At 42.9% G+C, this 26,562-nt stretch overlaps 2 protein-coding genes across 2 annotated transcripts in view; one reads left to right on the top strand and one right to left on the bottom strand.

Moving 5' to 3' along the window:
- LOC311530100 (uncharacterized protein) overlaps positions 1 to 26,562 on the bottom strand; it is a 165,689-nt gene that overhangs the window by 80,596 nt on the left and 58,531 nt on the right. The window lies entirely within an intron of this gene.
- ASIP (agouti signaling protein) overlaps positions 12,758 to 26,562 on the top strand; it is a 45,418-nt gene continuing 31,613 nt past the window's right edge. The window contains exon 1 of the mRNA XM_084645381.1: positions 12,758 to 13,015. The gene's annotated coding sequence lies outside the window, so the exon portion shown is untranslated. The remainder of the gene's footprint in view (positions 13,016 to 26,562) is intronic.

Here is a 26,562-nt window from a genome sequence, read left to right as displayed (position 1 = left end):
AATGGGTTCTCATGCATAATGCAGTACTGCCAGGTTCTGCAGTGCATCACTCAATCTTGCAGGACTTGAGCTGGAAGATTTTTGCCAGCATAAACCACGCTTCAGTGTCCCCTCTCCCAGGCTGGCCATAGGGGACCAGTGCAGCCCTAAAATTCAGTAGGCCTAGCAAGAAAGGGGATGTGGCGAGAGCAGCCAAGCGATGTGCTCATTCGATGAACAACCAGTGCTGTCGATGGTGAAAAACCCGTGAGGGATACAGCACCCGGGGCTGAGCTGGAGCACCATGGTGTAATTTAAATCTCCCTGCAACAGCTTTGATGCAGATGAGCGAAAAAAGGAGAAGAGAGACGAAAGCCAGGCCGGGTAGGGAGGCAAGACACCGAACAAGACTGAAAAAGAGAAGGGGAAAGAACGGAATGAAGGGAGAGAGAATGAAGTACAGAAAAAATATATATTACAGAAACTTCACTTCAACTTAAAGAGGAGTTTTGCCTGAGTTGGCCCCTAATAAAGTATTACGTTTTGACTGGTAGACTCATAATGTCAGGATAGCACTATGATTCTGCTGAAGGGAGGAGGATGTAAGAGACATACTGGGAGAATCCATGGACTGCTGTGACCTACAACATGGTCCTGAGGCCTGCTGCACTGCCCTTCACACAGGGAAAGGTGTGATGGGAGTGGCTACAGGCACGGCCAGGAGATCTGTGAATTACATGGATCTGCTGCCCCTCCTATGGAGAGCAGTCGCAGCCGACAGCCACTACTCTGCTCCTACCCTGCCCATGGTGTGTTGCAGGTCAGTTCCACATCAGCTACTATAAGCTGCAGAAGAAATTCTCTTCCTCAGCCTGGCTCACACATTGCTGAACATATGGTGGTTTACGACAGCTATGTTGCTCTAAATATCCAATAAGTGCCAGGACAGGAATGGACTCACAACCAGGCTTAGCAGAATCTGGGAGTCAACTGAGCTCTCGGCATTATGAGCTTTTGATCTTGGGTTTCAGCAAATGCAAAGCGCCTCTTAGAAACAATGAAGACTTCATGCAATAGCAGATCAGAGCAAGTCATGGAGGGTTCTCCCTCTGTACCACTAAAAAAATACAGTTTATGGAATCAGAGTTTAATTCCTCCCCTGACTGAGGCTTTTATCGTTCATATTAATTACTAATATACTTAAGCATATAAAGATTTTCTTCATAGCTCTGGGTTGTAAGCCGGATACACTAGCACATTCTGCCTGCTTTCAGCCACTTTGTTGTCATAAAACAACAAAGCCCCAATCTTACCCCACTAAAGGCAATGGGAGTTTTACAAGATTTAAAAGTGTGCAGGATCAGACACCAAGAACATACTGGGGAAACTGAACAACTGGTTGTATTTTAGCTGTTAGTCTAAATCAGCTTTATAGTCTAATTATGATAAAGGATTCCCTTATTTCGGCCTAATTCTTTAGAATTTTGGGTAACATTTTCAAAAGCATCTAAGTGATTTAGGAGCCTCATTCCAAAGTCATTTTTGAAATGTCACTTGGGCACCTATGTGCTTTTGCAAATTTTACTCTTTGTTATTGTTAGTCCCAATTTCATGCATTTCTGAGGAACCTTTTGCCTCTTGCTGCAGGGGTCTTTTGAAAATGAGAGGTTGCAATTTTCCATATTTGCTTTTGTTTAATTCTTGTATTTATTTTCCTTAGTTTTTTTAAATAAATCAAGGTCTTGAAAGAACTACTTAAATAATTTTTTTACATCCCTTTCAGAAAGTGAACCACGTGGCATGCAGAGCTAAATTTTCAGGCACTTTAGTGTTGCAAATGCATCCCTAATTTGTGCACATAATCAGCGTGCTTCTTAAAAACAGAAACAGACTGTGCAAATTGGGTAAGTGTCTGCATTTGCAAAACAATCTGGTAATTTTTGTGTGCAGTTGCAGTGATTCCACATGCATATTATGTGCATTTGCGCAACTCAGATGTACAACTGTACCTTTAACTGTTTGAAAATCTGGCCCACAAACAAAGTACAAATTCTGGTAAATTTATATACATAACTTGTTTGAAAATATTTATATAGAAACCTCAGTAAATGAAGAAAAGGAAGACTGATAATTGATTTAAATTCTAATATCTGTTGTGAGGACATTTGTACCACTCATTTTCTTAGTTGAAGTCCTCTGCATGTGACACAATCAATTCACCAAAAAAAAAGAAAAGGAGGACTTGTGGCACCTTAGAGACTACCAAATTTATTTGAGCATAAGCTTTCGTGAGCTACAGCTCACTTCATAGGATGCAATCAATTCACCGTGATCAGTATCTAGTTATGAGTCAAGGTGGCGGTGTTTGGATCTCGGTCACAAGGCTCAAAGTCTTTGAATTTCAATCAAAGCTAGGTTTCATAGTTCAAACAGGAAGGCAACAAAATCTTGCAAGCTGTTTTGACAGACTGGATTGTAGAGCACTCGTGAGAACAGTTATATTGTGAGATTCTGGCTGTCTATGATCTGGAAACAAGAAGTCTTATGATCAAGGCACTGGACTGGGACTCAGGAGCCCTTGGTGTCCCCAACTTCATACGTGACCTTCGGCAATTCACTTAATCTCTCTGTGCCATTCCCCACCTGTAAACCTGTGATGCTAATACCTCCTTTCTCAGCTTTTGTCTATTTGGACTGTAAGCTTTTTGGGACAGGGGACGTTTCTTGTTATGTGTATGTCCAGCACCTAGCACAATGGGGCTTCAGTTTCCGTTGGGGTTTCTTAGCACTACTGTAATACAAATATAAATAATAGAAATACTAAATCTTCCCCTTTTAGAATTCAACTTGTACCCAAAACCAGAGGTGGGCTTGGATCTTGGTGTTAGAATCCAAAGCCCTCCAAAATTCCAAGAGGCTACAATTTTAGGCACTAAGCCATCACACTGAGGAGTGCAGTGTTGCTAGATTAGATTGGATAGGGAAAGAAAGTATGTAAATAAATAGAATGAGAGGCAGAACAGTGCTATCATTGATACCATTGCACAAATGAATGATGTCCTGCTTCTAGTCCTGCCACACAGGATTATGTGCTTCCGTGGTGTGATTGTGAGCCGAGAGCAGCACTAAGCCACTAGCAGAGCTGCTAAGTCGAGCTGCTCGAAAAATGGAATATTCCTTTCATGGAAAATTTTGACATTTTGAAATTAATTTCAGTTCCAGTTTTGCACCTGCTTTGTACCCAATTCACACATCTTGGGCTCAAAAATTCAGTACTGGCTACCCCTGAGCGCCATGTTGCTGGTAGTATAAATGTATTCGTAAATCAGCAGTGACAGGTATTTGGGAGGATTACAGGAGGGCAGTGTTTGAAACCAAAGCAGATTGAATGGCTATGATAAAGGGAAATTAGACAATCTGCTAGAGAGGCACAGGCTGGCATGCCTTACTGCCATTATGAAATGGAATCTGTAAATAAAAAATATGGAAGTAAAAGAAGTCAGACCCTTTCCTGAGAATTTCTGACATGGGAAGTGACATCACAGGCAGACACTCACATAGTTAATTGATATTGAGACTTCTAAAGTCATTTTGCAATATGCATTTTCCTTTTTTAAAGTATTTATTAGGGAAAAGAGAGGAAATTTATTTTTTTCAAACTTTGCTGTTTCCAAAGATTTCCAATATTTAGGGCTTTCATTGTCTTTTGTTCCAACTCAAAACTAGGCCTTCCCCACACCCTACTCTGTTGCAATTGCTTAAAATCTTGTAAACACATGTTCCCAGCTCAAGCAATCTTTCTGTCCCTTTCTTTGGCTCCTAACCCTCCATTTCTCACCATCCCAATTTTGAAAAAAATAACAAATCACTAAGCCTAATTTTTTTTCCAAATATTGTGTAGTTGTGAACAAGTTATGAGATCCTAAAGGGCAGACTGGATGGCAAACTGTATGCATCACTGATGATCTGCACAAAAAAAAGAAATTGGGCACAATTCTATTCCAATATCACACAATGGTTTCTAGACTTTTTGGTGTGGGGCAGGGAGGGTTATACAGACATTGTACTGATTAGGCTGTGAAATTAGAGCTTGATCCTTCAGCCACTGAGGTCGCTTGGAGCTTTGCCATTGATTTCAAGGGACTCAGGATCAGACTCTCAGTCCCTGATCCGGCGAACGCTTACACCCATCAGTAGTCCCATCAGGTCGTGGCCATTAAGGATCATATCTGCCATCCAGCTATATGCACACAGATGAGCCAGATGAGTATAAAAGATTGACGGCACACTATGGCCCTAATTTACAATGGGAATCTGGGAATTAACCAGGGAACGCTCAGACTGATCACAGATCATCTTCAAGCAGACGCCCAGGTACTGCATCTCATGTAAGCCCAAGCTGCAGCTCATCAGTCTTTTAAGCAATCAGCCTATTGCTGTGAATTTACCAAAGTGCCTTTTTAAAACATTTTTCTTAGGCTCATGATTTTTGCCAGGTTAGCTCATTACTGGCTGCAGCCTGCCCATCTTTAATCAGGCAAAACAAGCCCGCTGAAGTCAGTAATGACTGGGGATCCCATTGTCATAAATATAAAGGGAAGGGTAAACCCCTTTAAAACCCCTCCTGGCCAGAGGAAAAATCCTCTCACCTGTAAAGGGTTAAGAAGCTAAAGGTAAGCTCGCTGGCACCTGACCAAAATGACCAATGAGGAGACAAGATACTTTCAAAAGCTGGGAGGAGGGAGAGAGAAACAAAGGGTCTGTGTCTGTCTATATGCTGCTTTTGCCGGGGATAGACCAGGAATGGAGTCTTAGAACTTTTAGTAAGTAATCTAGCTAGGTATGTGTCAGATTAGGATTTCTTTAAATGGCTGAGAAAAGAATTGTGCTGAATAGAATGACTATTTCTGTCTGTGTGTCTTTTTTGTAACTTAAGGTTTTGCCTAGAGGGATTCTCTATGTTTTGAATCTAATTACCCTGTAAGGTATCTACCATCCTGATTTTACAGGGGTGATTCCTTTACTTCTATTTCTATTACAAGTCTTCTTGTAAGAAAACTGAATGCTTTTTCATTGTTCTCAGATCCAAGGGTTTGGGTCTGTGGTCACCTATGCAAATTGGTGAGGATTTTTACCAAACCTTTCCCAGGAAGTGGGGTGCAAGGGTTGGGAGGATTTTGGGGGGAAAGATGTGTCCAAACTATATTTCCCAGTAAACCCAGTTAGAGTTTGGTGGTGGTAGTGGATATTCCAAGGACAAAGGACAAAATTAATTTCTACCTTGGGGAAGTTTTAACCTAAGCTGGTAAAAGTAAGCTTAGGAGGTTTTCATGCAGGTCCCCACATCTGTACCCTAGAGTTCGGAGTGGGGGAGGAACCTTGACATGGTGGCAGAGTGGTGGGATTAACCTGAAATCATTTTGAGATCAATTTGAGATTTTTTGAACTAGAAATACAGATTTTAAAAAGAAATTTTTTTTCCTTTGGAGCTGCTGGAAAGCAGCTTGTTTTTTCTCCGCTTTGTTGCCAGAGCAGAGACAAAAGGGGATTATCTTTGTGAATTGCAGGTTTTCTTTGCCTGGAGGCAGGGTACTTAACCTCCTTCAGGGAAATTCACAGTCTTGGTAAACCAGAAGTTTTTTTTTTATCTAAAAGTAAATGGGGGGGGGGGGTTCTACCCATTTGCCTGGAGACAAAAGTGGCAGGGGCGCTTTTTTTTTAGGATTTTGATTTTTTTACAAGGAGCACAAGTTTGAAAAGGATTTCTTTTCCTTTGGGCTGCTGGTAAGCAGGTTTCCAAGTAGTTGGAGGTTTTTTGCTTTGATTTGGGGCCAGAGGAGAGACAAGGGAATTGTCTTTTTCTGTAGGCTGACAATCACTATCAGAGAATAGGTATTCTATTCCAGCACAGCAAAATTTTACAGCCAAGTTTTGTTTGTTTATTTCTAAACCTCGGGTGTAAAGTTAGTTAAAAACAGAGAGGTTAGGATGACAAAATCCACGGCTCGACAAAAGCTGGAATTAGCCAGATTTCAGGCTGAGGAAAAACAAAGGGAACATGAAAGACAGATAGAACTCATGCGGCTGAAGGAGGAGGAGAGGGGAAAAAGAGAGGAAGCATGCACTGGAGATGGAGAAGGTAAAGGCTCAGCAGAATATACCAACAAACCCTAGCAATCCTTCTCCAGGTACCACTCCCCATCCCAGAAAGTTCCCCACCTACAAGGCAGGTGATGATACTGAGGCCTTCCTAGAAAACTTCGAAAGGGCCTGCCTTGGGTACAACATCTCTACTGACCAATACATGGTAGAGCTGAGGCCGCAGCTCAGTGGACCCTTAGCTGAGGTGGCAGCTGAAATGCCTAAAGAACACATGAACAAGTATGAACTGTTTAAATCCAAGGCGAGAGTCAGAATGGGGATAACACCCGAGCAGTCTCGTCGGAGGTTCAGAGCCCTAAGGTGGAAACCAGACGTGTCATTTACCCGACATGCCTACCACACTGTGAAACATTGGGATGCCTGGATATCAGGAGCAAGTGTTGAATCTCCAGTAAATTTGCCCTTCCTAATGGAAATGGAACAATTCTTAGAGGGTGTTCCTGAGGAAATAGAAAGACACATCCTAGATGGGAAGCCCAAAATTGTAATCGAGGCAGGAGAGATTGGAGCCAGATGGGTGGAGGTGGCAGAGAAGAAGAAAACTGGTCGCAGTTGGAGCGGAGACCAGAAGGGACAACCCCAGACCACACCCTATTACCGGGGGCCGCCCAAAGCCCCACCTACCTCCCAAAGGACCCTCCAGACCCCTTATCGTCCCACCACCCCGTTCTCCAGCAACCCTCCTCGCCCCAGTGACCCGTCAGCTGGACGATGTTTTAAATGTAACGAGCTGGGGCATGTAAAAGCCAAGAACCCCAACAGATTACAGTTCATTGCACTGGAATCACACCAGAGGTCCGCAGGCCCAGATACCCTCCGCTCCAAGGGTATCTGGGAGGTAACTGTGAGTGTGGGCGGGAAGAAGGTCACCGCGTGGAGGGACACCGGAGCACAAGTGTCAGCTATCCGTGCTTCCTTAGTGGACCCCAATTTAATCAACGCAGAGATCCAAGTGACGATTCAACCCTTCAAGTCCAACTCTTCTGATTTGCCTACAGCCAAGTTGCCTGTCCAGTACCAGGGCTGGTCAGGAACATGGACTTTTGCAGTCTATGATGATTATCCCATCCCCATGCTGTTGGGGGAAGACTTGGCCAATCATGTGAAGCGGGCCAAGAGGGTGGGAATGGTCACCCGTAGCCAGGCTAAACAAGCCTTGAGGCCTAGCTCTGTTCCGGAAACTTCTATCAGGACCCAGTCAGAGGTGATGGACCCGGACCCCAGGCCAATGTCTGCAACAGCAGTAGTGGATCCAGTCCCAGAGACCCAGATGGAACCAGTCCCAGAACCAGAACCAGCAGAACAACCAATACCAGACCCATTGCCAGCACTGAATCCAGTACTTGCAACCTCAACACCAGAGGGCCCCACTGAACCTGAACCGGCAGCAGCCGATAACCCTACACAAGAGGCTCAGCCGGAGCTTGAATCCCAACATAGTGCACCAGCAGTTCACAGCCAACGGAAACAGCCCCATCCCCTACATCGCTTCCAGAGGGACCAAGCATAGGTCCACAATCCAATGAGGAACTGATGCCTCCAGCATCAAGGGAACAGTTCCAGACCGAACAGGAAGCAGATGAAAGCCTCCAGAGAGCTTGGACGGTGGCACGGAGCAACCCACCGCCTCTCAGCTCTTCTAATCGATCCAGGTTTGTTGTAGAAAGAGGACTTTTATACAAGGAAACTTTCTGGGGGACACCAGGAAGACTGGCATCCTCAGAGACAGTTGGTAGAATCATAGAATCATAGAATATCAGGGTTGGAAGGGACCCCAGAAGGTCATCTAGTCCAACCCCCTGCTCAAAGCAGGACCAATTCCCAGTTAAATCATCCCAGCCAGGGCTTTGTCAAGCCTGACCTTAAAAACCTCTAAGGAAGGAGATTCTACCACCTCCCTAGGTAACGCATTCCAGTGTTTCACCACCCTCTTAGTGAAAAAGTTTTTCCTAATATCCAATCTAAACCTCCCCCACTGCAACTTGAGACCATTACTCCTCGTTCTGTCATCTGCTACCATTGAGAACAGTCTAGAGCCATCCTCTTTGGAACCCCCTTTCAGGTAGTTGAAAGCAGCTATCAAATCCCCCCTCATTCTTCTCTTCTGCAGGCTAAACAATCCCAGCTCCCTCAGCCTCTCCTCATAAGTCATGTGTTCCAGTCCCCTAATCATTTTTGTTGCCCTTCGCTGGACTCTCTCCAATTTATCCACATCCTTCTTGAAGTGTGGGGCCCAAAACTGGACACAGTACTCCAGATGAGGCCTCACCAATGTCGAATAGAGGGGAACGATCACGTCCCTCGATCTGCTCGCTATGCCCCTACTTATACATCCCAAAATGCCATTGGCCTTTTTGGCAACAAGGGCACACTGCTGACTCATATCCAGCTTCTCGTCCACTGTCACCCCTAGTCCTTTTCCGCAGAACTGCTGCCTAGCCATTCGGTCCCTAGTCTGTAGCTGTGCATTGGGTTCTTCCGTCCTAAGTGCAGGACCCTGCACTTATCCTTATTGAACCTCATCAGATTTCTTTTGGCCCAATCCTCCAATTTGTCTAGGTCCTTCTGTATCCTATCCCTCCCCTCCAGCGTATCTACCACTCCTCCCAGTTTAGTATCATCCGCAAATTTGCTGAGAGTGCAATCCACACCATCCTCCAGATCATTTATGAAGATATTGAACAAAACCGGCCCCAGGACCGACCCTTGGGGCACTCCACTTGATACCGGCTGCCAACTAGACATGGAGCCATTGATCACTTGGTAGTTCCAACTAAATACCGGGCCAAGCTCTTGAGCTTAGCCCATGATCACCCTAGTGGCCATGCTGGGGTGAACAGGACCAAAGACCGTTTGGGGGGGGTCATTCCACTGGGAGGGAATGGGCAAGCATGTTTCTACCTATATCCGGTCTTTGAAGTATGCCAAAGAGTGGGAAAACCCCAAGACCAGGTCAAAGCCCCTCTCCAGCCACTCCTCATCATTGAAGTTCCATTTCAGTGAGTAACTGTGGATATTCTGGGTCCTTTTCCGAAAAAGACACCCAGAGGAAAGCAATACATACTGACTTTCATGGATTTTGCCACCCGATGGCCGGAAGCAGTAGCTCTAAGCAACACCAGGGCTAAAAGTGTGTGCCAGGCACTAGCAGACATTTTTGCCAGGGTAGGTTGGCCCTCCGACATCCTCACAGATGCAGGGACTAATTTCCTGGCAGGAACTATGGAAAACCTTTGGGAAGCTCATGGGGTAAATCACTTGGTTGTCACTCCTTACCACCATCAGACAAATGGCATGGTGGAGAAGTTTAATGGAACTTTGGGAGCCATGATACGTAAATTCGTAAATGAGCACTCCAATGATTGGGACCTAGTGTTGCAGCAGTTGCTCTTTGCCTATAGAGCTGTACCACACCCCAGTTTAGGGTTTTCCCCATTTGAACTTGTATATGGCCGTGAGGTTAAGGGGCCATTACAGTTGGTGAAGCAGCAATGGGAGGGATTTACACCTTCTCCAGGAACTAACATTCTGGACTTTGTAACCAACCTACAAAACACCCTCCGAACCTCTTTAGCCCTTGCTAAAGAAAACCTACAGGATGCTCAAAAAGAGCAAAAAGCCTGGTATGATAAACATGCCAGAGAGCGTTCCTTCAAAGTAGGGGATCAGGTTATGGTCTTAAAGGCACTCCAGGCCCATAAAATGGAAGCATCGTGGGAAGGGCCATTCACGGTCCAGGAGCGCCTGGGAGCTGTTAATTATCTCATAGCATTCTCCACCTCCAACCGAAAGCCTAAGGTGTACCATATTAATTCTCTAAAGCCCTTTTATTCCAGAGAATTAAAGGTTTGTCAGTTTACAGCCCAGGGAGGAGACAACGCTGAGTGGCCTGAAGGTGTCTACTATGAAGGGAAAAGTGCTGGTGGTGTGGAAGAGGTGAACCTCTCCATGACCCTTGGGCGTATGCAGCGACAGCAGATCAAGGGGTTGTGCACCAGCTACGCACCAACATTCTCAGCCACCCCAGGACTGACTGAACGGACATACCACTCCATTGATACAGGTAATGCTCACCCAATTAGAGTCCAACCTTACCGGGTGTCTCCTCAAGCTAAAACTGCTATAGAACGGGAGATCCAGGATATGTTACAGATGGGGGTAATCTGCCCCTCTGGAAGTGCATGGGCATCTCCAGTGGTTCTAGTTCCCAAACCAGATGGGGAAATACGTTTTTGCGTGGACTACCGTAAGCTAAATGCTCTAACTCGCCCAGACAACTATCCAATGCCACGCACAGATGAACTATTAGAGAAACTGGGGCGGGCCCAGTTCATCTCTACCTTAGACTTAACCAAGGGGTACTGGCAGGTACCGCTAGATGAATCTGCCAAGGAAAGGTCAGCCTTCACCACGCATCTCGGGCTGTATGAATTTAATATACTCCCTTTTGGGCTGCGAAATGCACCCGCCACCTTCCAAAGACTTGTAGATGGTCTCCTAGCGGGATTAGGAGAATATGCAGTCGCCTACCTTGAAGATGTGGCCATATTTTCAGATTCCTGGGCAGACCACCTGGAACATCTACAAAAGTCCTTGAGCGCATAAGGGAGGCAGGACTAACTGTTAAGGCTAAGAAGTGTCAAATATGCCTAAAAAGAGTGACTTACCTTGGACACCAGGTGGGTCAAGGAACTATCAGCCCCCTACAGGTCAAAGTGGATGCTATCCAACAGTGGCCTGTCCCAAAGTCAAAGAAACAGGTTCAATCCTTCTTAGGCTTGGCCGGTTATTACAGACGATTTGTACCGCAATACAGCCAAATCGCTGCCCCACTGACAGACCTAACCAAAAAGAAACAGCCAAATGCTGTTCAGTGGACCGGAAAGTGTCAGAAGGCCTTTAACAAGCTTAAAGCGACACTCATGTCTGACCCTGTACTAAGGGCCCCAGACTTTGACAAACCGTTCCTAGTAACCACAGATGCATCCGAGCGTGGTGTGGGAGCAGTTTTAATGCAGAAAGGACCTGATCAAGAATTCCACCCTGTAGTGTTTCTCAGCAAAAAACTGTCTGAGAGGGAAAGCAACTGGTCAGTCAGTGAAAGAGAATGTTACGCCATTGTCTAAGCTCTGGAAAAGCTACACCCACATGTTTGGGGACGGCGTTTCCACCTGCAAACCGACCATGCTGCACTGAAGTGGCTTCACACCGTCAAAGAAAATAACAAAAAACTTCTTCGGTGGAGTTTAGCTCTCCGAGATTTTGATTTCGACATCCAACACATCCCAGGAGCTTCTAACAAAGTGGCTGGTGCACTCTCCCATGAAAGTTTCCCAGAATCAACTGGTTAAAATCATCCTTGAGATGTGGAAAATATTGTTAATCTTTATGTACTTGGTAGTATATTTAGAGATGCATGTGTCTTATTAACTCTGTTTTTCCTAGAGCTCCAGGAAGAAATCCCAGCCAGTGTTTCACCCTAGCTGAGATTTGGGGGGCGTGTCATACATATAAAGGGAAGGGTAAACCCCTTTAAAATCCCTCCTGGCCAGAGGAAAAATCCTCTCACCTGTAAAGGGTTAAGAAGCTAAAGGTAACCTTGCTGGCACCTGACCAAAATGACCAATGAGGAGACAAGATACTTTCAAAAGCTGGGAGGAGGGAGAGAAACAAAGGGTCTGTGTCTGTCTATATGCTGCTTTTGCCAGGGATAGACCAGGAATGGAGTCTTAGAACTTTTACTAAGTAATCTAGCTAGGTATGTGTTAGATTAGGATTTCTTTAAATGGCTGAGAAAAGAATTGTGCTGAATAGAATGACTATTTCTGTCTGTGTGTCTTTTTTGTAACTTAAGGTTTTGCCTAGAGGGATTCTCTATGTTTTGAATCTAATTACCCTGTAAGGTATCTACCATCCTGATTTTACAGGGGTGATTCCTTTACTTCTATTTCTATTAAAAGTCTTCTTGTAAGAAAACTGAATGCTTTTTCATTGTTCTCAGATCCAAGGGTTTGGGTCTGTGGTCACCTATGCAAATTGGTGAGGATTTTTACCAAACCTTTCCCAGGAAGTGGGGTGCAAGGGTTGGGAGGATTTTGGGGGGAAAGATGTGTCCAAACTACGTTTCCCAGTAAACCCAGTTAGAGTTTGGTGGTGGCAGTGGATATTCCAAGGACAAAGGACAAAATTAATTTGTACCTTGGGGAAGTTTTAACCTAAACTGGTAAAAGTAAGCTTAGGAGGTTTTCATGCAGGTCCCCACATCTGTACCCTAGAGTTCAGAGTGGGGGAGGAACCTTGACACCCATCTTGCACTTTTTGCATTCATTATGCCGGTTTGAGTGAACAGGAGGTCAATGCACTGAGGCCTTTCAGGACTGGACTGCTGCAGGATTTAGAATTTACCAACAGACCTTTTTAATTATTTCTTGCTATGTCATTATTTTGACTGCTTAGTAAAGGCAGCTGCTGAACCTGTTCCCATTGAAGTCAATAGGATATTTCCCAGACTCAAGGGCAGGATCAGCCCATTAGAGTATCCTTTCTCTTTGTAGGTGGGGGAGGGAATCCTTTCCATAAAATATGTTCAGGGCAAAACAGTAAATAGCCTCCTGACTGACAGCAGGAATTCAAAGGAGCACGAAAGGAAAAGACTGTCTGCACCAGGAATAACGATTGTGTCGGTTACAACACAGTAAATGTTTCTGCATGGCTTTCCGTGAGGAGGTGATACTTGAAGGGAGGCTGCTCAAAGGGGAGTATTAAAAATTCCAGGAGCTTTGTCCATACTTCTCTGCAGCCCAGTGGGACAAAGGAGACGAGCTGCTTTGATTTGCATTAGATCTGATTAATTGAACGACCACTTGCTCTTTAGGTAGGATACAAATAATTAGTCTCTTCTAGTGGGTGTTTAACTTTGGTCTTATCATTTGGACTTACAACATTTGCATTTTCGTTCTGAGCACTGGAAATGATTCTCTGATTTTCTCTTCTAGCCAGTCACAAAGAATTCTCTGGATGGGCTGGGAAGCCATGAAATTAAAAATCTCCCTTACTCTAATGTCTTCTATTTCCAAAATTTTGCCTATTTGCTCCAGTTTTATGCATTCGATCTTAAATGTGTTTTCAATATCTACCGTAATTTAGCCTTTTTTGATTCCCGTTTTGTGGCACTCTTTTAGGTTTTCCAAGTTTTGTTGAGGCTTTCTCTTTAATAATTCAGCTCTCTCATTTCTCCAATTTCCCCAAGATCTGCTTTTTGAAAAACCAAAAGGTGTTACATTTTTCATTACTTTTACGACCTACTTATTATATTTTTTTAATATTAAGTGCTAAACTAATTTTGCACTGCTATGTCTGAAATGATTCCCTGAACGTTATCATTATTGAGGCCAGTTATTTAATTTGTTTAGTTAGTATTTTTGAATACATTTGTTTACTTACATTAAGCTTTCTAAACACCATTTTAATCATTCTGTTTTTTTTTTTTAACTGTGGTTAATTGTTTTAAGTTTTTAGGTTTGATTTGTTTGGTTGGTTTTGAGGGTGTTGTTTCTGTTTATTCTCTGGGTGCCAATAAAAGTAATGTTGGTGTTTTTCTGTATACTTTATTATAGCACACCAAGTAGAGGGTATTTTTATATTAACTGTCAAAACATGTCCAATTTTCTGCTGGGTTTTTTTACATTAGTTTTTCTTTCTTAATTATTTTTTAAATTAAAAAAAGTCATGAATAGAGTAATTCCTTTATTAGGTGAACAATGATTAGCATAAAAGCCTAACACACGTGAAACAATAACTTTAACTTTACTCCAGTACTCTTACCATTAAATAGGTAATGTTCTTATAAAAAGACATTTTCATTTCCATTTACAAGTTTTGCCTTAACTTCTATCCATTGGGATTTAATGACATATCATGTAGTTTGAATTTATATTGACTAGATTTTATTCAATCACTTTATCATCGCTCTAGTTCAGTGCTTTCCCCAATGTTTTCTACAGTTGTTTTTACTTTATTTCTCACACTATACTCCATCTTTCTTGTTTTCAGTCAATTTTGCCATTTGGTCATGTGATAAAAGGAACCTATGCTCTGCATTGTCCAGCAAGAACTGTTTTGTTTCTTCTGTACTGGCATTTTCACTACTAAGCTTTGGGACTGGATTCTATACTCCATAAAGTCAACAGCAGTTTTAATTTAGTGAGGTGGACGAGTAAGGTCCCTTCGAGGCATAATTTTACAGCCGATTTTGTGACCCTTTTTAAACTTTGTGCTTATTTGCCTGTATATTTTGTTATTGTTTAATTTCTTCATTATGTGTATAGTTTGAGGGATTTTTTTAACTCTTCTATATCCTAGTTTGTGCTAGAGTCTCTTCCTTTTGTGTCTTGTACTGCACTGAGCATATCTTCAGCTCATAAAAATAATAATCTAACACTTTATCGTCCATTTTTCCACCACCTTTTGAAAAAGAATTTGTGGTGTCTTTATGTTCCCAATGCTTGTAATCTAAGTTCTGTTTCTCTGCTCATTTCTCTATTTTTTCAGCAGGAAAAAAAATTATTAGTGAAATACACAGTAAGCATCCTTATAAAATTGCAGAGAAAGTTATCGGGCCCCACACAAAATCTGCTTCCCTGGGCTTTATCGTGGGTATGGATGACAACGGGGAAGAAATTACTCCCCCCAAAAAGTGAATGAAGAGAATTTTGCAAAGCTGCCCTGAAGATGTTTTCATTTATTCATTTTGCCCTAACTAAGCATACTATGTGCAACACTTAGGCACAGGAGTAACTTGACTCTTGGAAGTGGTGCTATTGAAGCCAGGCGAGTAAGGTTATTCTCATGTCTACGGGTTTTTGCAGGATCAGGCCAAAGTGGAAGGTTTTAACATCTTTTAGGATAGAATTTAAAGGCTTTTATCATCTATAGGGTTTTTGCTAAAATGAAATACATACCAAACAAAATTTTAAAAACGTTGATAACTCAAACAAAAATATCTCTGCATTTGCTTATGAAATCTGGGTTTCAATTTTCACTTTTCCTTTTAAGTTTTGTTTATAGGAGAAGTTTTTTAGTAGCTCTTAATTTTTTTCTACCAGGAACTTAATTGAAATATTCTGACAATTCTGTGCCACTGTCATATTCTTATGAAACATTTCCTTTTCTTTATGTTTTCATTTTGTTTCAATAAATATCTATGCTAAGAAAAATCAGGGGTTATTTCACACCCACAAATGCATGGGGCATAATTTAATGATTTATAAAATCAGACAAGCCAATTCTCTCAGTTTAGGAAGAATCATTCTTATTGTTTAGCAAAATAGTTACTTTTTTTTTTTTTTTTTAAACACTGTCCCTAAAGCTCTTCTTGTCCAAAATACTTGAATGGCATTTGTCAAGGTTCCTCCCCCACTCTGAACTCTAGGGTACAGATGTGGGGACCTGCATGAAAACCTCCTAAGCTTACTTTTACCAGCTTAGGTTAAAACTTCCCCAAGGTACAAATTAATTTTATCCTTTGTCCTTGGAATATCCACTGCCACCACCAAACTCTAACTGGGTTTACTGGGAAACGTAGTTTGGACACATCTTTCCCCCCAAAATCCTCCCAACCTTTGCACCCCACTTCCTGGGAAAGGTTTGGTAAAAATCCTCACCAATTTGCATAGGTGACCACAGACCCAAACCCTTGGATCTGAGAACAATGAAAAAGCATTCAGTTTTTTTACAAGAAGACTTTTAATAGAAATAGAAGTGCATTTCTAAGGTGCCTGTGATTGGGACATCTAATCCTGCAGGCTGCTCCATGCAAGCGAACTCCTTCTTCCACACAAAGCCCCGCTTGAAGTCAATAGGCTCTACTCAGAGTAATTGCGGTGTTTGTTTGCAGGCATGCTTTATTGGCCAAATTCTTTGTGAAAATATACGGCCGCAATACATTTATTGAATAATTTGCACAGGAATGGTGACAAACCCTGCTTCGAGGAAATGTACACAGTAGTTCACATTATATTAGCCAGGTTGACCTGAGTCTAATGCATTCCTCTAATCAATTAACAACATCAGCTACAAAGAATCCATTCTGAGGCAGAGTCACACTGAATCGGCACGGATTTAATTCTCATACTCAAACTATTTCTAAACAGATTCCCCCCCACTTTTGGTGCAGAGAATCAATTTGGAGTAGTTTATCTGAAGGCAAATACACTTTGCAGTTGAAATGAGGACAATGTCAGCATGTGCAGTAGTACAAAGCAGAGACCTTAGGCAAAAGAACAGTCTGAATTAGATATTTGTAAAGCAGGGCTCCAATCCTGTGGGCAGATCCCTACACGTAGACAGGGCCATTCTAGCACAGAGCCCATGCAAGGCATGCCTGCATGGATCCATTTGCTAGATGAGAGTGTAAATTTGGGGACTAGAGGGAAAAAAACGCATTTGCAAAAAGAGAATAGCACTGGTATGGTAGGGGGACCAGACAGCAAGTGTGAAAAATTGGGACAGAGGGTGGGGAGTAACATGCACCTCTACAAGACAAAGCCCCAAATATCAGAACTGTCCCTATAAAATTGGGACATCTGGTCACCCTATGGTATGGTTACAGGAAGAATTTATGAGAGCTATCCTGCTACCATTCTGCAGTCCTACAAAACCACTACTAAAATCATCTCAGTATATACGGGTCATTATTCAATTAAATTAAATATTACTTGCATCCCCAGAAGTGATAAAGAGTATGCCCCAGCAACCAATCCCTGGCTTGGACACCACGACCATCCCCATCCTGGCATAGATGGAACCGACCACATGCAGATCTTCCTCCTTTGTGGAAGGGTTGCTCAGCTGTTCCCAGCACTGTCACCAACCTCCCTACTCCAGAATCTGGGGAGACTTGCATATGGGTTTGAGGGGTGCACAGGGAGATGGGGGTGGAGATTATGGTGGCTGCCAGCATGGGAGGCACACCAATATCCCGTTCCCTCCCCTCCCCAACACACACACAGCCCTGCAGCAATGAAGCAGAAAAGATGACAGAACCCTGAGCAGTATTATATTCCAAAGGCCCCAGGGGCTGCGAGACCTACAAGCTCCATTGGCATAGCACTATCAGAGATCCTGAGGGGGCACCACCAGGGCCAGAGCCAACACTGGGCCTCTGGAGAGATAATCCTGACCTCCTGTGGATCTTTGGGGATATGCCAGAGCTCCTCCCATAGGGCAGGGTATATCTGGGCCTGTTTGCAATCTCTTTCATGCACTAATGCAGACCGTGTGACCACTTCAGTTCCTCTTTCCCTTTTCTGCATTTTACCCCAAAGATAAAAGACAAGTTGAAAGAAGAGAAATTAATTTGCATTAAGTGCAAAACTGTTTAGTCTGACTGGCAGAGATATAGGATTAGCATTCCTCTGTACCTTGTTCTGGTCTCATTGAATGCACTCAGGTGTTGAGTCTTGGGCCTTCACCTCTCCTGGGGTGGAACCCCATGGTTCTCCCATTCTTAGATTAGGCTCTGGCTACAGTATACTATGCATCTATGAAGATTATTTAGGAGGTCTGACTGGGTTCATTACCTAAGAACATAAGAAGAGCCATATTGGGTGAGACCAACCGTCTATCTAACTCAGTGTCCTGTCTTCCAACAGTAGTCAATGCTGCATGCTTCAGAGAGAATGAACAAAACAAGGCAATTATTGAGTGATTCATCCCCAGTCATCCAGTCCCAGCATCTGGCACTCAGAGGTTTAGGGACACCCACAGCATGGGGTTGCATCCCTGACCATCGTGGCTAATAGCCATTGATGGACCTAGCCTCCATGAACTTATCTAAATCTAATTCGTTTTTGAACCCAGTTATACTTCACAACATCCCTTGCCAATGAGTTCAACGGGTTCACTGTGTGTTGTGTGAAGTAGTACTTTCCTTTCGTTTGCTTTAAACTTGGCCCCTGGTTCTTGTGTTATGTAAAGGGATAAATAACACTTCCTTATTCACACTATTCATGAATTTATAGACCTCTATCATATTCCCCTTTAGTCGTCTTTTTCAAGCTGAAAAGTCCCCGTCTTTTTAAACTCTCCTCATATGGAAGCTGTTCCATAACCCTAATCATTTTTGTTGCCCTTCTCTGTACCTTTTCCAATTCTAATGGATCTTTTTTAAGATGGGGAAACCAGAATTGCAAGCAGTATTCAAGGTGTAGGTATACCATGGCATTACAATATTTACTGTCTTATTCTCTATCCCTTTCCTAATGGTTACTAATATTCTGTTCACTTTTTTTTATTACTGCTGCACATTGAGCAGATGTTTTCAGAGAACTATCCACAATGATTTCAAGATCTCTTTCTCGAGTGGTAACAGCTCATTTAGACCCCATCATTTTGTATGTATTGCTGCGATTATGTTTTCCAATGCGCATTACACTGCATTTATCAATTTGCAAGTCTTCTCTCCAGAAGCTTGTGACCAGTGAGTAAAATGGGTGACCAGACATCTTCCTCAGAACACAGTATTGTTTAACATAACAGAGTGAACAAACCATAAGCTAAGGGGGAGAGAATGTTAAGACAGAAGGTCTCTCTATAGGTCTATCTTCCTCTAAGGCCCACCACCCAGAAGTAGTGGCTCCAGCAGTTTGTTTCATCAGCTTCATCGAACTGCCCCCGGCAACTGCCTCCCCCTTTCTCTGTAGGGTCACTTTTTAACTGTTTAGTGCCCTAATGATCTTTTGGCACGCAGGCGCAGCAAAGGAAATCATGTAACTTTGCTGATGCCTGCAAAACTGTCTTCCCACCTAATAGACATTTACTGGGAAGCTGCTTAACTGGCGCCGTTGTGTTGCCTGAACTGCACTGCCATTAAATTAAACCAACATATGCACACAGTAAACATTCCAATAAGGCCATACAGTAATTATCCCAATAACCAGGAGCTATACAGTATTCATAAATTATTACAGATCGGTCCCACATGCTTCCCACTGATCGTTAAAACCAGGCAAACAAATTACAGATTCCCAATACGTCTTTCACGCTGCTGGAACAAATCCCCCAGTTCATCATTGCAGTGTGGCATTTTCTGCCATTCAGCAATAATTAAGAGTGTGTAAATGTTTCCAATACAGTCTTCTAATTTTAATTTAAAAATTCACTCCATCCTGGAATCTGGCATAGTGTCTCGTCATGAAAGTGAATCTCCCAAGAGGAGGGTAAGGGTCCAATTTAAACAAAAAAAAACCCTAATCCATTTGGCCACTTTAAGGCTGGAGGGGGATTACCTACGCCACGGGGGAACCTCTCCCATCAGAGTAGGTAGTGTCTACACTGAAGTGCTACAGCGGCATAGTGTTGCTCTAGCATTTTAAGTGCAGACATACCCTAAGACTTTAAAAGACATTAGGAAGGAGTGACAATGTTCTGAGCACAGAGATTTAATGAGCATAGAGGCTTTATTTTCCGTGACATTTTCCAGAGGATTTTTTGCCTATGGGTTTGGCATTCGAGCAGATTTTAGAAAGGCACTGATGTTTAGGAGTTCCCAAATACTCATTAAGAAGACTAATTCCTCTGAAGCAGTTACCAGGCCTCAAAAGTTATTAAAATTGCCATGCGCTACTATTTATGGAATAGAGCTTAAAAGTTGTGAAAGAATCATTTTTCAGATAGTCCCAAAACACATATTTATGAAACCTATAATTACAGACAGCCTTTATGTGTCATTTTTATAGCCCTTTGTTGTACATTTTGTATGTGCGATCAAACAAACAAAAGTTGGATGACCTTTCATATGATTAAAGACTTTTTTCTTTTATCATTTTTTTAAAATTAAGAATAGACTAGGAGACACACACATTGTTAGAATAATGCCAAAAAGTCTGGCTTGAGTCTCCAAAACCCAAGAAATAGGACGAAATCCAAATTTTTGGTGCCAATGGGAGATAGCAAAGAACACAAATAGGGGCCTGCAAAAGCCTGGGTAATCCTAATCAAACGTATTGTCTGCAAATAATGATGCTTTGCACTGTAGCACTTTCCATCTGTGTTTAGAAACATCAAGGGCAAAATTATGTCTCGCTGTAAAGCCAGGAGGGAGGAGCACAAGGACTTCTCAGTGAGAGTGTCAGTACCGACACTAGTCTCTCCAGAGTGGTAAGTGAAGGCAGGCAGGGGGCAGAGAGACACAGCCCTGCCTCTCTTGGATGTAATGCAGTGGCAATACTCCATCTACACCCCATGGAGCTTGCAGAAGCATTGTACCTGCTTTACAAAGGTCCCACTGGAGTGGTGGGGCTTGGAACTAGTGCCCACGGTGGGCACTGTGCCTGAAGATACAGTGGGACCCTAACAAAGGAAGAACAATGAAGAGTCCTCGTGGCACCTTAGAGACTATGAATTCAGTTCAATTTCCTCCCTTGGTATCCTGAGGTCAATTGAATTGTCTCGTTAGACTTGGTAAGGCAGCTCACATCTTTTCATGTATTTATACCGGCTCCTGTATTTTCCACTCCATGCATCTGATGAAGTGGATTCTAGCTCACGAAAGTTTATGCCCAAATAAATGTGTTAGTCTCTAAGGTGTTTTTGCTGATACGGACTAACACAGCGACCCCTCTGTAACAAAGGAAGGCACATAACAGCCACGTGGGTCACTTTACACCAGCTGGCAGCCTAAACTTAAAAGGGATGGAAACCGACTTCTCTCCTGTAGCATGCTTCTGGCTCACTCAGCCCCTGTCTCCAGCAGCTGGGGTGGCAGTGGGCCCTCCTCCCCTGCCTCAGGCTCTGCTGCCGGGGACATGGGCCGAGTCAGTCAGAGCCCACCCACCCCTGCTTGGCATGCTCAGACTCTGACCCCGGCAGCTGAGCTTGGGAAGGGAGCGTACTGCCACTGCCTCCCAGCCAGGCTCTCTCAGGCAGAAGCAGCTCCGTCCCACTCTCCTGACCCAGCTGCCAGGGAGAGCAGCTGAACGTGTGGGGGAGAGGAGGCGCAGGGAGAGAAGGACAGAGCCCCTCTTTCTCCCCATCCCCAGCAGGCCCCTAGGGGGCACTTGACCCTCCATGCCCCCCCTTGCTGCCCTTCAAAACAAGCTCAAACAAGCCCAACCTCTTTCAGAGGGAGGACACTGGGGGGGTGTCTACAAATTCCATATTTTTAGTAGGTCTAGTTTTGCTGTGTACAACATTAAGTTACACATTAAAAATATTAAAATAATAAATGTGTGTGTCCTTACATTATTTTTAAAAGGCCATTCTCGCTCTTTGTATCCTCCACGGTCTCTGTTGCCTTAATGTGGTACATTCCCATGTTGAACTGTTGAAGCATACCCTGGTGTGGGAAAAAAAACTGGAACACAGGATATGTCAAGTGGGCGGGCCAGAAAGTTCATGAGTTTGGATGTGTTTTCTTAGTTGAATGGGAGTGGGGATAGGAGGATTCTGAAATTCAAATGACATCACCGACACATTGACACCAGACAAGCACTAAAACCACTTCTATAACAAAACAAGCCCAAAACCCTGGAAAATTAAAGCACCTTTTTTTAAAAACTTGACCAATTCCGCTTATTATGTAGCATAAGCTCTGACAGGAGTCATGGTGGGGGGGAAGCATTGGAGTCACATGCCCTCCCCAGATTTGCTGCTTGACTTTTACTGACCAAGCTCACACAGACTGAGCATGCTCAGTAACACTGCTGAAGCCGACAAGAACGGTGAACCTCAGCCACTGGGAGTTGCAGGTGGCTATGCCTGCAAACAGTCAATGTAAACAAACTGTCTCGCGGCCCGCCAGCGGAATACCCTGATGAGCTGCATGCAGCCCATGGGCCACAGGTTGCCCACCACTACTCTAAGGCCTTCCTCCCCACGGTAAATTTTTACTCTTACCAGGAACAGAATGTATAATGAGGCAAGGTAAAAGGATCATCTCAGGCAAATTCACATCACCTTTGTAACAGACATTGGTGTTCGTTTAGCTAAGGGTGTTCATGCATAAGCAAGAGTTTGTTCCAAGGACACAAAGAGGAGCTGAAAGGAATATTTTTGCACTGACATTTGTATTTGGATTAGATCTTACTATAACATGCGTGGGACAACATTTAGAGAAGCAATTGCTCAACAGCTTAATTGCTGCTTAGAACAACTAGGTCTAGAGCACACAAAAAGTAATTAAGAACATAAGAACAGCCATAAGAGTCAGACCAATGGTCCATCTAGCCCAGTGTTCTGTCTTCTGACAGTGGCCAATGCCAGATGCTTCAGAGGGAATAAACAGAACAGGGCCATTATCAAGTGATCCATCCCCTGCCCTCTAGTCCTACCTTCTGGCAGTCAGAGCATGAGGTTGCATCCCTGACCATCTTGGCTAATAGTCATCGGGGGACCTATTATCCATGAGCTTATCTAGTTCATTTTTGAACCCTGTTATATTCTTGGCCTTCACAACATCCTCTGCAAGGAGTTCTATAGGTAGGCTGTGTGTTGCGTAAAGAAGTACTTCTGTTTATTTTAAACCTGCTGCCTAATAATTTCATGTGGTGACCCCTAGTTCTTGTGTTATGTGAAGCAGTATATAACACTTCCTTATTCACTTACTGCACTCCAGTCATGATTTTATAGACTTCTATCATATCGCCCCTTAGTCATCTAATTTCTAAGATGAACAGTCCTAGTCTTTTTAATCTCTCCTCATATGGAAGCTATTCCATCCCTCTAATAATTTTTGTTGCCCTTCTCTGTACTTTTTCCAATTCTAATATATCTTTTTTAAGATGGGATGACCAGAACTATACACAGTTCAAGATAAAACTCAAAAAATAGTCCTACAAAAAGTGGAAACTCAATCAAATTACAAAGGATGACTATAAACAAATAACACAAGTAGGTAGGGACAAAATTCGAAAAGCCAAGGCACAAAATGAGATCAAACTAGCTAGGGACATAAAAGGAAACAAGAAAACATTCTACAACTACATCAGAAGGAAGAGGAAGACCAAGGACAGAGTAGGCCTGTTACTCAATGTGTGGGGGGGGAGACAATAACAGAAAATGTGGAAATGGCAGAGGTGCTTCATCACTTCTTTGTTTCAGTTTTCACCAAGAAGGTTGGTGGTGATTGGACGTCTAACATAATGAATGCCAGTGAAAATGAGGTAGGATTAGAGTCTAAAATAGGGAAAGAACAGGTCAAAAATTACTTAGACAAGTTAAGGAGTACTTGTGGCACCTTAGAGACTAACAAATTTATTTGAGCATAAGCTTTCATGAGCTACAGCTCACTTCATCGGATGCTCACAAAAGCTTATGCTCAAATAAATTTGTTAGTCTCTAAGGTGCCACAAGTACTCCTTTTCTTTTTGCGGATACAGACTAACATGGCTGCTACTCTGAAACCTATCATTAGACAAGTTTGATGTCTTCAAATCACCAGGGCTTGATTAAATGCATCTTAGAATACTCAAGGAGCTGACTGAGGAGCTCTGAGCCATTAGCAATTATCTTTGAAAAGTCATGGAAGGCGGGAGACGTTCCAGAAGACTGGAAAAGGACAAATATAGTGCCCATCTATAAAAAGGGAAATAGGGACAACCCGGGAAATTACAGACCAGTCAGCTTAACTTCTGTACCCAGAAAGATAATGGAGCAAATAATTAAGCAATCAATTTGCAATCACATAGAAGATAATAAGGTAATAAATAACAGTCAGCATGGATTTGTCAAGAACAAATCGTGTCAAACCAACCTGATAGTTTTCTTTGACAGGGTAACAAGCCTTGTAGATGGGGGGGAAGCAGTAAATGTGGTATATCTTGACTTTAGCAAGGCTTTTGATACTGTCTTGCATGACCTTCTCAAACAAAATAGGGAAATACAACCTAGATGGAGCTACTATAAGGTGGGATTATAACTAGTTGGAAAATAGTTCCCAGAGAGTAGCTATGAGTGGTTCACAGTCATGCTGGAAAGGCATAATAAGTGGGGTCCCGCAGGGACCGGTTCTGTTCAATATCTTCATCAATGATTTAGATAATGGCATAGAGAGTACACTTACAAAGTTTGTGGATGATACCAAGCTGGGAGGGGTTGCAAGTGCTTTGGAGGACAGGATTAAAATTCAAAATGATCTGGACAAACTGGAGAAATGGTCTGAAGTAAACAGGATGAAATTCAATAAGGACAAATGCAAAGTACTCCACTTAGGAAGGAACAATCAGTTGCACACATACAAAATGGGAAATGACTGTCTAGGAAGGAGTACTGCAGAAAGGGATCGGGTGGTCATAGTGGATCACAAGCTAAATATGAGTCAGTGTAGTGCTGTTGCAAAAAAAAGCAAACATCATTCTGGGATGTATTAGCAGGAGTATTGTAAGCAAGACATGAGAAGCAATTCTTCCACTCTACTCCATGCTAATTAGGCCTCAACTGAAGTATTGTGTCCAGTTCTGGGCGCCACATTTCAGGAAAGATGTGGACAAATTGGAGAAAGTCCAGAGAAGAGCAACAAAAATGATTAAAGTTCTAGAAAACATGACCTATGAGGGATGATTGAAAAAATTGGGTTTGTTTAGTCTGGAGAAGAGAAGGCTGAGAGGGGACATGATAACAGTTTTCAAGTACATAAAAGGTTGTTACAAGGAGGAGAGAGAAAACTTGTTCTTCTTAACTTCTGAGGATAGGACAAGAAGCAATGGGCTTAAATTGCAGCAAGGGTGGTTTAGGTTGGACATTAGGAAAAACTTCCTAACTGTCAGAGTGGTTAAGCACTGGAATAAATTGCCTAGGGAGGTTGTAGAATCTCCATCATTGGGTATTTTTAAGAGCAGGTTGGACAAACACTTGTCAGAGATGGTCTAGATCAGTGGTTCCCAAACTCGTTCTGCTGCTTGTGCAAGGAAAGCCCCTGGTGGGCCAGGCCAGTTTGTTTACCTGCCAAGTCCGCAGGTTCGGACGATTGCGGCTCCCAGTGGCCGCGGTTCGCTGCTCCAGGCCAATGGGAGCTGCTGGAAGCGGCGTGGGCCGAGGGACATACTGGATTGGCCAAACCTGCGAACGCAGCAGGTAAACAAACCAGCCTGGCCCACCAGGGGCTTTCCTTGCACAAGCGGTGGAACAAGTTTGGGAACCACTGGTCTAGATAATACTTAGTCCTGCCTTGAGTGCAGGGGACTGGACTAGATGACCTCTCGAGTTCCCTTCCAGTTCTATGATTCTGTGATATGGGTACACCATGGATTTATATCATGTCATTATGACATTTTCTGTTTTATTATCTATCCATTTCCTAATGGTCCCTAACATTCTGTTAGCTTTTTTTGACCGTTGCTGCACATTGAGCAGATGTTTTCACAGAACTATCCACAATGACTCCAAGATCTCTTTCTTGATTGGTAACAGCTAATTTAGACTCCATCATTTTGTATGTGGGGATTGAATTATGTTTTCCATTCTGCATTACCTTGCATTGAATTTAATTTGCCATTTTGTTGCATAGACACCCAATTCTGTGAGATCTTTCTGAAACTCTTTGAAGTCAGTTTTGGACTTAGCTGTCTTGAGTAATTGCCATCTCACCGTTCACCCCTTTTTCCATATCATTTTTGAATATGTTGAACAGCATTGGTCCCAGTACAGATCCTTGGGGGACCCTGCGGATTTCAAAATACAGCCACCATTATGAGTAAATGATGGTCAAAATACTGCATAGCTTTCTGTGGTAAATCTTCATTAGTACTTACTCCTTTTCCATGATAGAAGAAGTTCCAGAAGTGATTGTGTGGATTTCTGGGGATTCTTGGACCAGGTGGGTATATGAGTATTATCTAAAATTCCAATGCAATTCAAATTTAGAACTAAAGAAATGTCATTATCTGGGAGGTACATCAGGAAAAGGTGGCAATAGTTAATTCCAACAATGAAGACCTCTTATCCTTTCCGAAACTTAAAAAGGATTTATTGCAGAGGAAGTCATATTGGCATATTAAATGTGGTATAGTTAATTCCAGCAATAAAGGCCTTTTATCCTTCCCCAAACCTTGTAGTGATCCTTTACAAAGGAAATTTTGGCATATCAAAAGCACTACACTTACTACACTTAATTCACTGTCTCAAAGAGGCTATATCAGGGGTCGGCAATCTTTCAGAAGTGGTGTGCTGAGGCTTCATTTATTCACTCTAATTTAAGGTTTCACGTGCCAGTAATACATTTTAACATTTTTAGAAGGTCTCTTTCTATAAGTCTTTAATATATAACTAAATTATTGTTGTATGTAAAGTAAATAAGGTTTTTAAAATGTTTAAGAAGCTTCATTTAAACCTTCCCTGTTACCTTACCCAGGGAAAAGGGACCTACTTAACCTGGGGCTAATATATCTGCCTTCTATTACTCTCCTTTAGCCAACTGGCCTGACCCTG

This window comes from Lepidochelys olivacea (assembly GCF_965140295.1).
Source record: "Lepidochelys olivacea isolate rLepOli2 genome assembly, chromosome: 13".
Taxonomy (NCBI): Eukaryota; Metazoa; Chordata; order Testudines; family Cheloniidae; genus Lepidochelys; species Lepidochelys olivacea.
Note: the sequence above shows the minus strand (reverse complement) of the source record. Positions and strands in the feature narration are given on the sequence as shown.